Consider the following 15,247-nt stretch of genomic DNA (forward strand, 5'->3'; position numbering starts at 1 on the left):
GTAGTTTTTCCAATTCTCCACCTAGCTTTAGTTAATTGATATCTACACTTTTTTGTTATTTGAGCTGAGCAATTACTTTCTATTTATGTCTATCAAGTATAAGTAGCTAAAATATACTTGGATGCAATAACATTTTCAAATCTCCCTCTTCCTGAGGAGAGCATTTTTTATAGAACCCAAGAAATGTTCTAAGATTCTCAAGTAGTCTTTTGGAGATAAAAATTCATTGAAATATTTGTAATGAGTTCCTCAAATTAGATGTACCTCAACTAAAAATCCTCTTTCACACAACAACTCTAGAAAGTGATAGCTAAGATCAATGTGCTTACTTATTTCATGACAAACTAGATTTTCAGAAGACTATAAATATCATAATATCATAATAGAAGACTATAAGATTTGAAGATTTCTTATCTAACTCTAAAATAAGCACCAATAACCAAATGGTTTCACAACAAGTAGAAAAGTGAGACCGATAAATCAAATGACCCAAGGGACGCACTTGTCAAGAGGAATCTCTAGTTGTCACATCTCCCATCACTCAACAAATCCAAATAATTCAAAACCAAAACCAATAGTTCCTTTGAGATGTGAATAATTTTTTTGGTTGTAGATGACCATTATTTTGTGCCACAACTACATAAGTTGTAATTCTCAAAGGTAAGGATGTTTGTTTGTAACTATACTGAGCATAAGCCTGTACAACCCACCTTCTCTAACCCTTTTTACCAAATAATCTTAGTGGTTTGAGATTGTAATCTAAAACAATGCACTATTGATCATTTAACTCATTATGAAATTCTTGCTTGTGATAACTAACTCTAAAAATATTTGTTTAGTAGACATAGAACTTAGTAGTCAACCTATGAAAACCTCTTGTAGTAAGCGTGACTATTTGTAACACCTCTCATGTTTTTGTTCTTACATTTATATTTTGAGATCTAATATGTATAGCGATACTTGTATATGATTATTTAGGATTGTGCATACCACCGTTCTTTTTGTATTCACATCTATATAGTGCACTTCGTGAGACACTTATAGTATTATTACAGTGTGTATTATGTTTTTGCTATTTCAGTTGATTATGCTCATGTATAATCATGAGACTAGTTTCATTTTTATGATGTTTGACCTCATTTGGGAAGATTGTATGCTCTTTGGGTATTATATATAAGCACAAGTACCCTTGACATGTGTTGAGTGGTTATATGTACTGGTAAATTTTCCACCTGGTCTTGCAAGTCTAAGTTGTTCCCAAATAGTGGTTATGAGGAAATATCACATCAGGCAATTCCTTCCCACTATACCTTACCAATCATACTCAATTCGAGTATGATTTCCATGTTATGACCAATGATATACCTTGGATAGCATTATCAGTAATGTTCCATAAAATCTAACCCCTAAGTGTTTGTCCAATGAAGAGTGTTTCAATGTTTATGTTAATTTATATTTTTTGTATAATTTAATGTGAGAATGAGTTTTATGGTTTTAAATGGTAATTTAGTATTTAAAAAGAAAAAACGTAGCTTATGTTTATTCATTTCTAAATGTTTTGCATAACTAGGGTAAAATGGATGTATTTGGCAATTAAAAAGTGACATTTAATAATTTATTTTCAAAAAGGGATAGTGAGTTGGGTATTAAAACGGGAAAATAAGTTCATTTGACATTTAGTCACTTTTGGAGAAATTGGGTGCATTGAAACCCTCTTTTTATTTAAAATTTTAATTTGGGATTGTGAATCCAATGTTGGAGGGAATGGAATGAGATTTGTTGCAATAGATTATAAATTGGGAAGGATTATTGTTGCTTAGTAGATTATTGTAGAAAGGACACATGGGAGTCTCGTGCTCCTTTTGGAAGAAAAATTCTCGCATCAAGAAAGTTCCATGCGAATGGACCACGTGTTAGCACCGAGTGAAACTAAAATTAGTTGAAGAAATGCAGCATGAAGAACTCTACTTGTATGCCACATGCCAACATCTTAGAGTACTCAATCGCCACCAAAAAAGGGTTCTAAGATTTTTCCCACATTCATGACACATGTCCTTCATGTGCCAATTAAGCAATTGGGAAGTATGGCTTGAAGGTCAAGCATTATGTGGCAATTATATAAAAGATTCCAAGTGATCCTAGTTGGCGAAATCACACATGCATTAGTAGTTGGATCAAAGCAAGTAAAAAAGATCGACAATGCAAATGGAATTGGGTTTTTTTTCCCTCGAATTATGGTAAAGAGGTGATCAAGATGCAGATGGTAGTCATGTCGATGAACAAGGGAAGATCAAAGGTATAGAATTTTCTTGCACAGAAATGATTATCTCCACCATCATGATTTCGCCACCAAAAAGATATTATCAATAACTAAATGAAGATCCATTTGAAGGTAGAGGAAAATATATAAAAGCCCCAAAGGATTATAGAAACAATGAAGAATTTTTTTTTTGCTTCTAATGAATGGCAGGCTTTTGCAACCCTTTTAGTCCTGCATTATACAGCAGACATCGGCTCATTTTTGTTTGGAAGGAATTATATCTTGGTTTTGTGTTCAAGCCTCGGCATGTTTGCCCTTAATATAATATCGGATTGTGCCTTAGTCATCTTTCTTGTATCTATTGTGGGAAATGTTATGTGCTTCTAAATTAAATGCTTGATTATCTTTTGTCTAAGTTTTTTGTGTTGTTTACATCTCTGATGATGAATGGATCGTGTAAAGAATTTAACTCTTCCAATTTTTGTAAGGGATAAACACTGAACTATACTATTTAATACAGAATTAACAAGGTAGTGGACCACTGTGGAAACACAAAGGATTTCTTTAATTTTGTTTGGCCTTTATGAGTGCTTCTTGCAACGAAATTCTGAATATTTCATCTTATGTTTCTGTTACTTTGATGATTTATTCTCCTTCTTCACAAAAAGTCTCTAGTTACTCTGCCCATCTCTCAAAATAAATGAATCCTAGATGTCTCCATATTGTAAGGATTAAATTGTTATAAAAGCCCTACATTTCATTATAGGCTTAAGAATTTTTTAAGTGATTTTTTTGGCTTTAAGCATTTTGAATTGTTTCTTTCCTTTTCCCCTCCCCTTCTGGATTTATGAAGATCTGGCTTCTAAAATCCTAGAGGTTACTTCACAGGTCGCACTACGTCCCACACTTGTGGAGCTTCCTGGCTGCCCTCGTTTAAGGTGTGAGCCTTCTTAAGAATCTACAATATTTTTTGGCACTCCTGGTAGGACCACCAAAGTTTTCACTAGCATGTAACAATTCCTTGTCAGGGAGCTTCTATCAATCAATAATGGATGACTATTTTGTGAATCCTCGCAAATGTCCCCCCATTCAAGATTCATTTATGGCATTAATTTTTTAGGAGTATAGTTTCCCAAAAGCTGGGGAGTTATTATTTGGTTTCCAGAACCATTTGAAGGCCATTGAGGTCAAAAAAATGCAATATCAGCATTCACTTGAAGATCGTGTCTTGATGCAGCAGTAAAGGGAGGAGAGACAAAAAGGTAAAGAAATGTCAGTTTTGCCTTCTCATGTGACGAGACATTCCCGGAACGATGAGGAACTAAACTACACATCTGAGCAGTCTGATTTTATTGAAGAAGATTGGTCATCCCTTCTTTTCTTGGAAAAGATTTTTTCATTTAATGAATCTCTTGAAAGAAAACTGCTCTTTAAAGGAGGACCAACAATCTGGAGTTCAAATTGGTCTTATGAGCAAATAAGAGGGATTCCATAGTTAGATACCATCCCAAAAATCCCTATTGTGAAGCTGCCTCTGAAAGTGGCTACACGTGAACTAGATTTGGAGCTTAATTTCTTGGACCTAGAGAAAGTTTATCCCCTAGAAAACAAGGAAGCATTATCCAAGGATGGTGAAGGTCATTTAGACATAAGGAGTGAGGCTTGTATTCTGAGTCATGAAGCAAACAAGTGGATGAATCTCAATTTTGGGATGAATTAGAGCTTTTTTGCCTGTCTCGAGAGTCAGAAAATGCTCGAGAAATAAGAGAATGCTCTAGTTCGCAAAGAAAAACCTGTTACAACATCTCTTGAGAGCCCCTAAGCCTAACGTACGAGACGAGATCAAATGGTGGAGGACTCAACCCATGCTATGGATTTGGTATGCATTCTTATAGCTACCCAATTAGATATCATGCACAACAAAAGGTCAGTATATCATTTCAATTTGCTCATCTCTTTGAGCATGAAGAAGACTCTCTCGAGGTAGGATCATCAATCTTTTCTTTAGGAATTAGTCCTTCCATGTGTGTATATGTTATAATTCCTAATGTGCATGTGAAATCTGATTGAAAGCAATGTTTGGTATTCTTTACTTGGCTTCAAGGTACAGAAAAGACATGGAAATTAGCGTGAAAAGGGAGTTACTTCCAAAAATTGGTTAATCAAATTATTTAGCTTGGTGTTGTCATAACCTTTAGAGTTAGGTAGGTAGTGATGGTTATTTCTTTTCCAAGAAGCACTATTGTGTATTCACTGATCCTCTTTGGGTCAGTTATGTACAGTCCTCATTTTCCCTACGTGCATTGTGCAAGTGTTTTGTCATTCATCGGGTGGTGACAGTGATTGTCATATGTTTGTGATTATCTTGATTCAAGTTTTAGCAAAGGTGAATATCATTTATGGTGGTGGAATTCTGACCTTCGTGCAATGTTTTTTTAAAGAGAAAACAGGCTCAAGATAGAATATGAATTATGTTGGAGTTAATGGTTTCTCAACCCCGACAGGTATCGGGTACCCTCTCCTCTCCACTGCTTGTTGTATACAGTGAATGGTGTCCATCATTCTACTTCTACATGTTTTTTTTTAAATGATAGCGGTACCCATTTATTTAGTGTTCTTTCTATATAATGATTTAACAGAGCCTTTTAAGGTTACATCCATCAGAAATAGTTGCAACATACATTGAAAGAAAGATGCAAAAATGAACACAACTTTTGGCAAAAGTTATATGTATATATTCATTACTATAGATAAATATTTACCATACACATGTATGCTTCACGTTCAAAATCTTTTAAATAGAAAAGTTGCGTTGTATGCAAGTCTTCGCAGCGAAGAAAAAGAGGCTAAAAAACAAAATGCAATGGAGTCCAGTTTCGCTTGAGTTGTTGTCTTCTTCTTTGTCGTCTAACACCAAGAGTTCCTCATCCCTCAGCATGTCACTATCTTCTGTATCCCAGCTCTTGTCATCATAGACCAATGCTTTGAACTCCTCGATCCACTCTACGTCAAAAACCACATCTGCCCTCGTGATCTTCCACAGAAATTCACAGGCAGGCCCAAAATGCTCGTGATGTTTCCTAAAGCTCATGGTGCGGAGGTTGATGATAAATGGATGCCGAGGAACCACGGCGTCGCGTTCCACATATTCTTGTAGGTATATGGTTGTGGGAATACAAATCCCATATTGAGCCACCTCCAGAATTCGGTCCAACCCCCCTATGTAGTCTATCCCGAACAATCCCCACGTTATCAATCCTATATCAAATTTTGGTTCTCCCAAGTCCAACAAAGACCCCACGAAGCGAGATACAAAATCAGTATTTACCCTATATCTATCCTTGTTGGTGAGAAAATTGGCCCCAAGGACCCATTTAACAATCGCAATGATCAAATCTTTGTCAGTTTTGAGAAAATGCTCTAACCTGCAATTTGTAATGAGGCCTAGAAACCCATGTTGAGCTTTGTTAGTTGTCAACCTAATAGGGTTATCCATGCTAGCTCAACTCAAATAATTAGTATTGATCTCACTACAAACTTCATGATAATCTTGCTTAATTTAGAATGTCTTCTGGACCAAGATTGCATTTTTTTTATAGCCAGCAAAAGTTTTTTCACATGCGCGAGTGGTTACCCTTGAGTTAAATTTTGAGGCAAGTAAACATTCCCAAAGGATAGGTCAGTAAGCAGTAGCAGTCCTGAGGTTCCAACAGTTACCAAACATTCAATGCAAACATGCTTCCGCATGACAACAAAGATAATACAAAGGAATCGTATGTCTAGGATGGAGTGAAAATAAATGCATTTAACACTATCTTTTATGATATAAGATTTATTTGGATTTTTTTTTAGGCTCTCAATTTTATAATTAAAAGAATTGTGTGCTCTTAAATGTCTTGTCATATATAGGTGAAGTCTCTATGAGTTTCAACAATAAATTCACATCTTAAATACTTTTAGTAAGAATGAGATGGCAAACATGTACATCTTCGATTTAACTGAAAAATCCTAAGGCCACTTCTACTACCACTGTGGATGCCAACCTGATGACATGACTTTATTGTCAAAAGCAAAAAAGAATAAAAAAAAAATCTTAAAAAAGCAATTAATCAGGTTTTGTTGGTAAATCCACCATGGTTATAGACGCCCAACTGGTAGTGGAGCTATGTCATACAGCAACTAGAGTGATAACCTTGTCGAGGCTATGGATGCTTGTTTGGCAGCAAAGCTCTATCTGGTCAGCTATGGAAGGTTAGGCTCAACTATGTAGCTTAATCCAAGGACGTACATTTCTACTTATTCTACTCACAAGGAGGAGGAAAATGATCAGAATGCACATGCATTTGGATTCTCAAATCTTCAACCTGAATAAGGCTGCATATTGAGTACGGAGGTCTTCTGGTTATAAAATCAGGAGACTCAAAATAAAGCCCTTAAATCTTATATGATAAAATATGGTATTTAATTCTAACAATTTTCTTCCTTCTATCAGCTAGGTTTCCTTATGTATAGTTCTTTCTAAGAGTGATATGTGCTTTTTCCTTGAACAATCACTCATAATGGACCATTGTTTTATTTTTGGAACCTTAATTGTAGTCTTGCTCCAAATTGCAATTCACTAAGAGTAAGAAGCCCCCTACTTTTTGTAAAGGAAACATTTCTTTCATTTTACACTCTTTAATAGTCCTTTGACACTCATGGTTGTAGGAGAGCTAGAGATGCAATGATGCGCAAGTGGAAATACCAAAAGGCCATGTTCATTTGGTTAATCATTAAGATCCGATCAGAGACATCCCACATGAACCTACGACACCAAAGATTATAGGTTTGCCTCTACAAGCGGAAGTCCCCTAAAAGTCAACAGAATTGTAGCTTCCACCTACCGTAGTCAGTTTTCCAACTAAAAGTCAATCATTTTTTCCTTGGCCGCACAAAATAAATCATAGAAAGGAAACATGGGAGCCTCACACTCCTTTTGAAAGAAAAATTCCCCGCATCAAGAAAGTTCCCCACAAATGGGCCACATGTTAGCACATAGTGAAACTAAAGTTAGTTGAAGAAATGCAGCTAGAGGAACTCCGCCAGTATGACATGTGTCAACATCTCGGAGTACTCAGAAGCCACCAAAAAAAGGTTCTAAGAGTTTTTCTGCCCTCCCAACATGTGTCCTTCATGTGCCCCACCTCAGTTAAGCAATTGGGAAGTACAACTTGAAGGTCAAGCATTATGTGGTGGTTATATAAAAGATTCCAAGTGATCCTAGTTGGCAAAATCACACATGCGCTAGTAGTTGGATCAAAGCAAGGGAAAAAGAACAATCATACAAACGAAACTAGATGATTTATTCCCTCAAATTATGGTAAACTGGTGATGAAGATGCAAATGGTAGTCATGTTGTTGATCAAGGGAAGATCAACAATATAGAATTTTCCAACACAGAAATAGTTATCTTCACCATAATGCTTCTCCCACCAAAAAGATATTCTTTCTAACTGAATGAAGATGCTTTTGAAGGTAGAGGAACAAATATAAAAGCCCCAGAGGATTAAAGAAAAAAGGAGGAACTTTTTTTTTCTATTTCTAATGAATAGCAAGCTTTTACAGCCCTCTTAGTCTTGCAAAATAAAGCAGACATTGGCTAATTTTTTGTTTGGAAGGAATTATATCTTATATCTATGTTCAAGCCTCAGCATGTTTGCCCTTAATAAATTACTGGATCGTGCCATAGTCGCCTACCTTGTATCTATTGTGGGAAATGTTATTTGCTTCTAAATTAAATGCTTGACTATCTTTTTGTCTAAGTTTTTTGGGTTGTTTACATCTCTGATGATGAATGGATCATGTGAAGAATTTTACTCTTCCATTTTTCGTAAGGGATAAACATCGAAATGTACCATTTAATACAGAATTAACAAGGTGGTGAACCATTATAGAAACTCAAAGGATTTGTTCGATTTTGTTTGACCTTTACAAGTGCTTCTTGCAATGAAATTCTAAAAAATTTATCTTATGTTTTTCTTACTTTGATGATTTATTCTCCTCCTTCACGGAGAGTTTCTAGCATACTATGCTCATCTCTTAGAATAAATGAATCTTAGATGTCTCCATATCGTAAGGATTAAAGTTTTGTAAAAGCCTTGCATTTCATTACAGGCTTCAGAATTGTTTAAGTGATTTTTTGGCTTTAAGCATTTTATTGTTTTGTTTTGTTCTTTTCTCCCCTCCCCTCTAGAATTATGAAGAGCTAGCTTCTAAAATCTTGGAGGTTGCTTCATAGGTCGCACCAGGTCCCACACCTATGGAGCTTCTCGACTACATTTATATAAGGCGTGAGCCTTCTTAGGGATCAACAGTAGGTACCTCATCCCTTCCCCATTTCTCTTCTTTTTTGTTTCTAGTTGCTTGTAAATGGTTTAATTCATTAAAAGAAGCACTTCCTTTATTTAGAGTTCTTCATTTGATATAGTATTTAAATTGTTTTGAGAAAATTTTGTAAAAAATCCAATTTAAGTCACACAATGCCCAAATTTCTTTAGGATGGTTGAATTGTTGATTTTATGATGGAAATGAGGTGTTGGGCACCTTAGAACCAAAAGCGTATCTTCGATTTTTAATTTTAAGATTTTAAAATTTTCGTGAATTTTGAGTTATCTTAATGGAGTTTGGGCATTTTTGTTGGTTTTTAATGAAAATGAGAAAATGATTTTTTAAAAAATGGAATTCTTGTCAAATTAAGATGGATTATGATGTGGAATGATCGGCATATTGAGTGAATTATGAATTTGGATCTATTTGGATCATGTTTCATGTAATTATTGCCAATTGAGAAAAATGCACTTCTAAGATGAAAATTTGTGAAAAATGAGAGATTTGCATTGTTTGATTTTGATTTTGATTTCATGTACATGGAGACTACGATGAGATTAGGATTAGGTACTAGAGTGGGTTAAGGGAGTACCTCCCAACGTGTCCCCAACCTGAAGTGGCTTGTGGGCTTGATCAGAGATGGGGAGTCATTTAATCAAGTGAAAATTAAAGAAACATAAGTAATAAACTAATTAAGATAATGAATGCCCCTTGCATACCTTGAGATCTCGTAAAGGCTAAGGATTATGACTTGGGAAGACATGCCATGTTCGCTTGTGGACCATTGGACTTGTATCGACCGCACGTTCTCATCCGTATGAGAGGAAGCTAGGTTCTACGTAATGACGTCCCTTCGTACACACATGATGACACTCCCTAACTAGCTCTCTAGAATCTAGTCCCAAAAATATTATCGAATATCTTCCTCGAGCATACATATCAACAGTTATTTCAGATATTTTACACTAGAAAGCTAACCCAAAAAAAGTCTTCATTGTTTCAATACGGAGGCTTCAAGATCTTACAAATGTATAAGCTATTAAATTTTAACATCTCAAGCTTCAATAGGCAAGGACAATCGGCTAGTAGTAGCTATTATTTTCCTATTGTTATTTTTCAAATCATGTAAATGTATGATTCAAGGACCTTGTGTCCTATGCAATGTAAATTTGTAATATTGTTTATTGGAGGATTTGTAATCAAATGTAAATGAAAATGATTAGTGTAGCTTGCATGTCTTAATTCATACTCGAGCATAATGAACTTGCATCTTGAATGTCATAAAATGGTTAAATTTAACATAGGAATATTATTTTAGGTTTAAAATGAACCTAGTGAGTTGTAGAGTCATCTTGGAGGGTGTCGTAGATCCCTCATTTCATCATCCAAACTTCTAGTCTCGAACTATGTCGTGTTATGAAATTTGTGGGTTTGTTTGAGGCCTTTTAGAGCATCTTGTAAAAGCTTGTAAACTTGAAAGTGTCATCATGTCGTTTTCTTGCATATCCTAGCTTTGGGTAGGAGCTTAGGATGTTGGTGAGGTCATTACACATCTCCCCATCCTCTTCTTTTATGTGTCAACGGTGTCTAGTGTTCAAGGGAGTCATTTTCCTTCCTTCTTCCCTCAAGTCTTCTCTTGGTGTTTTTGTGTTTCTTTGGCTTAGTTGGCACCTCTAGCCTAGTCCATTCCATTTGTGGTGTCTTGTAGGTTGATCCCTACTTTTAGATTGCCCATTGGCCATGACATTTGCACATCAAAGGACACCAGCGCAGGAGACGATCAACACACTTTGTCATAACACCATAGGACACCAGCACAACATGCTAGTATCCTCTAGTGTCCTCGTGAGCATTAGTGTCCTAGTTGGGTGCCCTAGTCCTCTTGGGGCACTACTGTCCTCACACTATGGACGACGAGTATTTTTGGGCCTTGGAGGGGCAAACCTTGTACATGGAAGTTGTTTGATGAGTCTTTGAAGGGTCTAGAGAATGTTTGAGGTGGTCCATGTGTGTTGTCAATGAAACATTATGGTGTCTTTTACATTATTTTGTGTGCCTTATCTATTGTGCATCAATTATCACACCTAGGACTGAGGAGATGGTTAAGATCGTCTTGTGATGTCTTCTGAAATCTTGTAAGGCTTGAACCCCTTGTTGATCATCCCAAAGGTGTTCCAAGCCTTCCTCCTCAATTGGTTGGTGTTTTGGATCCTAAGCCTTCCACTTGTACGTCATCCAATTACCACAAGATGTTGTATGTTTGTAGTTTGAGCTAACTATAAGTTATAATGTTTAATTCAATGTTTCCAAAAAAAATCATTCCATGTTTTCTTGGCTAATGTCCTTGGGGAATCCTTGGTAGGGCATTACCTTATTCCAAAAACCTTAACTAGGCACGGAGTGATCATTAAAGGCAACATGACCTCCTGCATTCTCCTGAATCTCTCAAAATAATATCCTATCTTGTAGCATGTCAGGACGTACTAGAATGCAATCACCACATCGTAAGAAGCAAAATTTGTAGTCAAGGGCTACAGCATGGAAAAAAATAGTTTCTACTCTATGAAACGATACATCGTCATCATTCCGATCTCTGCATTACAAAAGTGTAACTTTCTGATGGTTATTAAACTTTGTTTCTGGACACTCACTGACATAACGTGCTTTCCACTTGCAGCCCAGTTATCTGGTTCCATGGATAGATTCAAAAAATGGTTATTCTTAATATCCTTCCTAGGGAATTTTGGTGTACACGTGACTAAACACTTACAGGTTTGGCTCCACAACAGAGTAATGTGTAAGAACCACTTCAGACAATGACTGAGAACATTTTGGCAGAAACTGAGTCCTCCATGAACACAAAGCAGACCATGTCCACAAATTTCTACCAGCAGACTGCACTACTCAATCTTCTGCACATATGCAATAAGATGCATGCATGCATTTAGGATGAATGTTTTCCATTCATTTAACACAGCTACCACAGGACTCAACACAACTCTACTGACCATATTCTTTTGTAGGTTTGTCTTAGGTTCTAACTTCTTATCACAATTATCATACGATGCTGCACTTCTGCACACAGACAGATTTTACCACCAATCTACCAAGCAGATACTTGATACCAATCATACATCCAAGACGCTTGAGAAAACTGCCCAAATAAGTTAGGTGCATCCCAAAAAGTTCATCAAATATCTTCCTTGGGTATACATATCAACGATTATTTAAGACCTTTTACACTAGAAAGCTAGCCCAAAAAAAGTATTCTTTGTTTCAATACTGAAGCTTCAGGATCTTACAAATGTATAAGCTATTAAATTTTAACATCTCGGGCTTCAACAGGTAAGAAGAATTCGCTAGCAGTAGCTATTATTTTCCTATTGTTGTTTTTGTTTGCTTTTTTTGACAGAAGTATCATCCATTCAGAAAGGAAAACTTACCTGAGTTTCTCCGTAACAATATTTTTTCATTGAAATTTGTCAAAATTCTACATAAAACCCAAGGACTCAAAGAGATGATGCTATGTAAGCAACTAGATCAAAAGAACCAACTAAATAAACTACTATATCTACTATTATAGGATCTACTACTAGGTCTACTATTACTTGTTGCTGGATCGATTGATGTTGCATCAAGCAAGAAAGTTGGCTTACCTTTATAGCATCTGGCGAGAAGCTTTTACTTGGCCTTCATTCTTAGGAGCATCATCCCTAGTCTAGCAATATGCTACCCTTTCACTACCACTGTTGGCAAAAAAACAACTTTCATCATGCTACCGTTCCATAAAGTTCTTCGACGTCTTCATTACAGTAGTATATAGTCCTATGTAGTAGTGTCATAGGTCTTAGTAGCATCTTTGGAAGTGTACCCATGGTAGGAGGCCTCAGAGTGTAACTATGATAGACAAGCATACCCACCGTGTCCTTTAGCAGCCCACCCATGGTGAGATGTATCCCCGTTTCTGAGAAGTGTTACTGTGAGACTAGGAACCATCCCGACATACTCGTCATGAGAAGAGTGTGATTCAGATTCTTGAAAAGAAGAGTTGGATTTTTAGGATGAAGCAGAGCTAACAGATTTAGATGCTAGACTAGTAATTTATGATTATGATCTAGTTGATGCTGCAGTTGGTTTAGAATTTCTTGATAGTGATCGGGGTTCTGACCTTAGTGATCGAGGTAAAGAGTTTAAGTGTTATGGTCAAAAGATATATTAAGTCTTTCAAGATTGAGATCTAGACCTTAGTAATCAGGGTTCAATCTTTCAGGATCGAAGGGAGCAAGAACTAGTTTCTTATGATGGGCATGGTCTAGACCTTCATGATTGAGAACCATTTCCAGAATGAGACCCAGTTTTTGAGAAGCGTGATGCAGCTGATCGAGACTAAGACCCCACTCCAATTCAAGTAGCATATCCTCCACCCCTCCCAGCTTATCTACTAGCAACACCATTAGTAGAACCATCATCATCAGAGCCATCATCTCATCTAGATACATATCTACTAGTAGCAGATCCAGAGATAGTAGCAAAAGTAGGATTAATAGCAATTGCAGAACCAGAAGCATATCTAGTAGCATTAGCAAGTAACCTAATAAAGAGAGTCATTTTGCCTGTGCTACACCCCCTTAAAAGCCGGAGTGCTCCAGACAACAAAGGGCCTGCCTATATACGCAGGGTCCTGGAGTAAAGTAAAAGCTAAATGCATAGGTATCGGAAATAAGACAAAAGGCAGTGGTTTGTTCTCCAGTAGCAAAGCTATCATAAGCAGAAGCAGGGGCATAGCCATATCCAATCGTAGAGTCCCAGTTGTCGTAGGTCGAGATGGGCTTCCCAGTTGTCATAGGTCGAGATGGGCTGGTCACGGTTTACAAGGGCATATGACAGAATCAGCTCGGTTGCCCCAACCATTTGCCCACCCGCCTGGCGAGACTTTAACCACTAGATTTAGCTTTACTATGGGAAGGAGAAAACCTCCTTAAACTGTTGGAACAAGCCAAACCCTACCTTGCTAAATTTCCATATCTGCACGCTGATAGTGGAGCTTTGCTATAGGTGGACGATAGTCAAAACACTTCACCGGGCCCTTTTTATCTATTGTTGGATCTGAAACACGATCATCACTCAACGCTCTTATGTGAATTCTTCTCCATTGTCAGCTGGTCATCTTTATCAAGCCAGGGTTCATCGCAAGTCGATTCCATACCTCTTATGCCAGCAGGGTGGGGGGCATAAAACCCTAGCCCGACGCGAGTAAAGCGTAGTTCCCTCCCCTGCATAGGAACTAGAATTCCCCATGAATGCATGAACACTTCATTATGAAGCAGGGTGATAACTATGCCCCCCACCCCTTCGCAATAATAACCCGGGGCCCCCTTTCTATAATCGTAGCTCGATTGTAGGGGAGATACCTCCAACTATCGAGTAGAGGAGGGGGGAGGGAAAGAAAAGTTGGGTGGGTGGGAGGAGGAAAGTTGGTGGAGGAGATAGTTGCCGCCTATAGTTCAAACCCGGGCATGTTACATATAGAATCAACGGCACTTCCCAAACTATTGGCCACCACGTAACAGCTTCCTTCAAGTGCGCGCCCCACCACCCACCCTCGACAGAAGCAACGCATTGGTTGGTTGTCGTAGTGTACTTTCTCATATCAATAATGGTTCTCCATCTTTAGAATCGTAACTACGAGCCTAAGCTGAGCCCGTTTCTAGCTGAGAAGGCCTAAAGTAGAGTAAACTTCAAAAGGTGGTGGGAATGTGGGCTAGAATAAAGTCCCGTCTTTCTTAGTTGTTCTCTTCCTCCCTACGGCTCCCACCCTGCATGCAGGGGAGATCTACACTGCTCTGTGGATGAGCATCGCGAAGAACTGCAAGATTATTTGGTTATGGTTCAACCCGGACTGCTACCTTTCCCTATGCCAGCCGGTGCCTCTACCTTTTCTAGTGATGCCCCCGCTATTAGGAACTCTGCAATTGGCGCCTCCACCATTTCTACCTATTCTGTTACCTATGCCCCTGGATAATCTACACCTGGTGGTTATGGATAAGCTTCAGGATCTTACAAATGTATAAGCTATTAAATTTTAACATCTCAGGCTTCAACAGGTAAGGACAATTCGCTAGCAGCAGCTGTTATTTTCCTATTGTTGTTTTTGTTTGCTTTTTTTGACAAGAGTATCATCCATTCAGAAAGGAAAACTTACCTCAGTTTCTCCGTAACAATATTTTTTCATTGAAAATTGTCAAAATTAACCCAAAATAATAAGGAAATTGACATAATATAATCTTCAAACTTAAATTTTGAAAAATTATTTTAAAAAAAGGCTCACCGAGATTTTGAAACTTCAAAAATTCTTGACACATATCTGATACCCTCGCACACGTTTAATTTTTGTATTCACGGTTATCATGGAATGATTCCAATGTTCCTATATCAGACCAGTCCATATTTAAAGCAAATTTTTAATTGATCAAATTCATGCTCTGCTTGATGTGAGATAGTCAGGGTAAAACCCCATCCATAACTGATTTGGAAGAGACTTTAGGATATTTAAAAAAATCAGCTGATTCAATTTTTTTTGACAATTTTACTACGTGAATCAAAAAATACAATCCCTTGGTT

This window comes from Cryptomeria japonica, chromosome 3, assembly GCF_030272615.1.
Source record: "Cryptomeria japonica chromosome 3, Sugi_1.0, whole genome shotgun sequence".
In the NCBI taxonomy this organism is placed as follows: domain Eukaryota; kingdom Viridiplantae; phylum Streptophyta; class Pinopsida; order Cupressales; family Cupressaceae; genus Cryptomeria; species Cryptomeria japonica.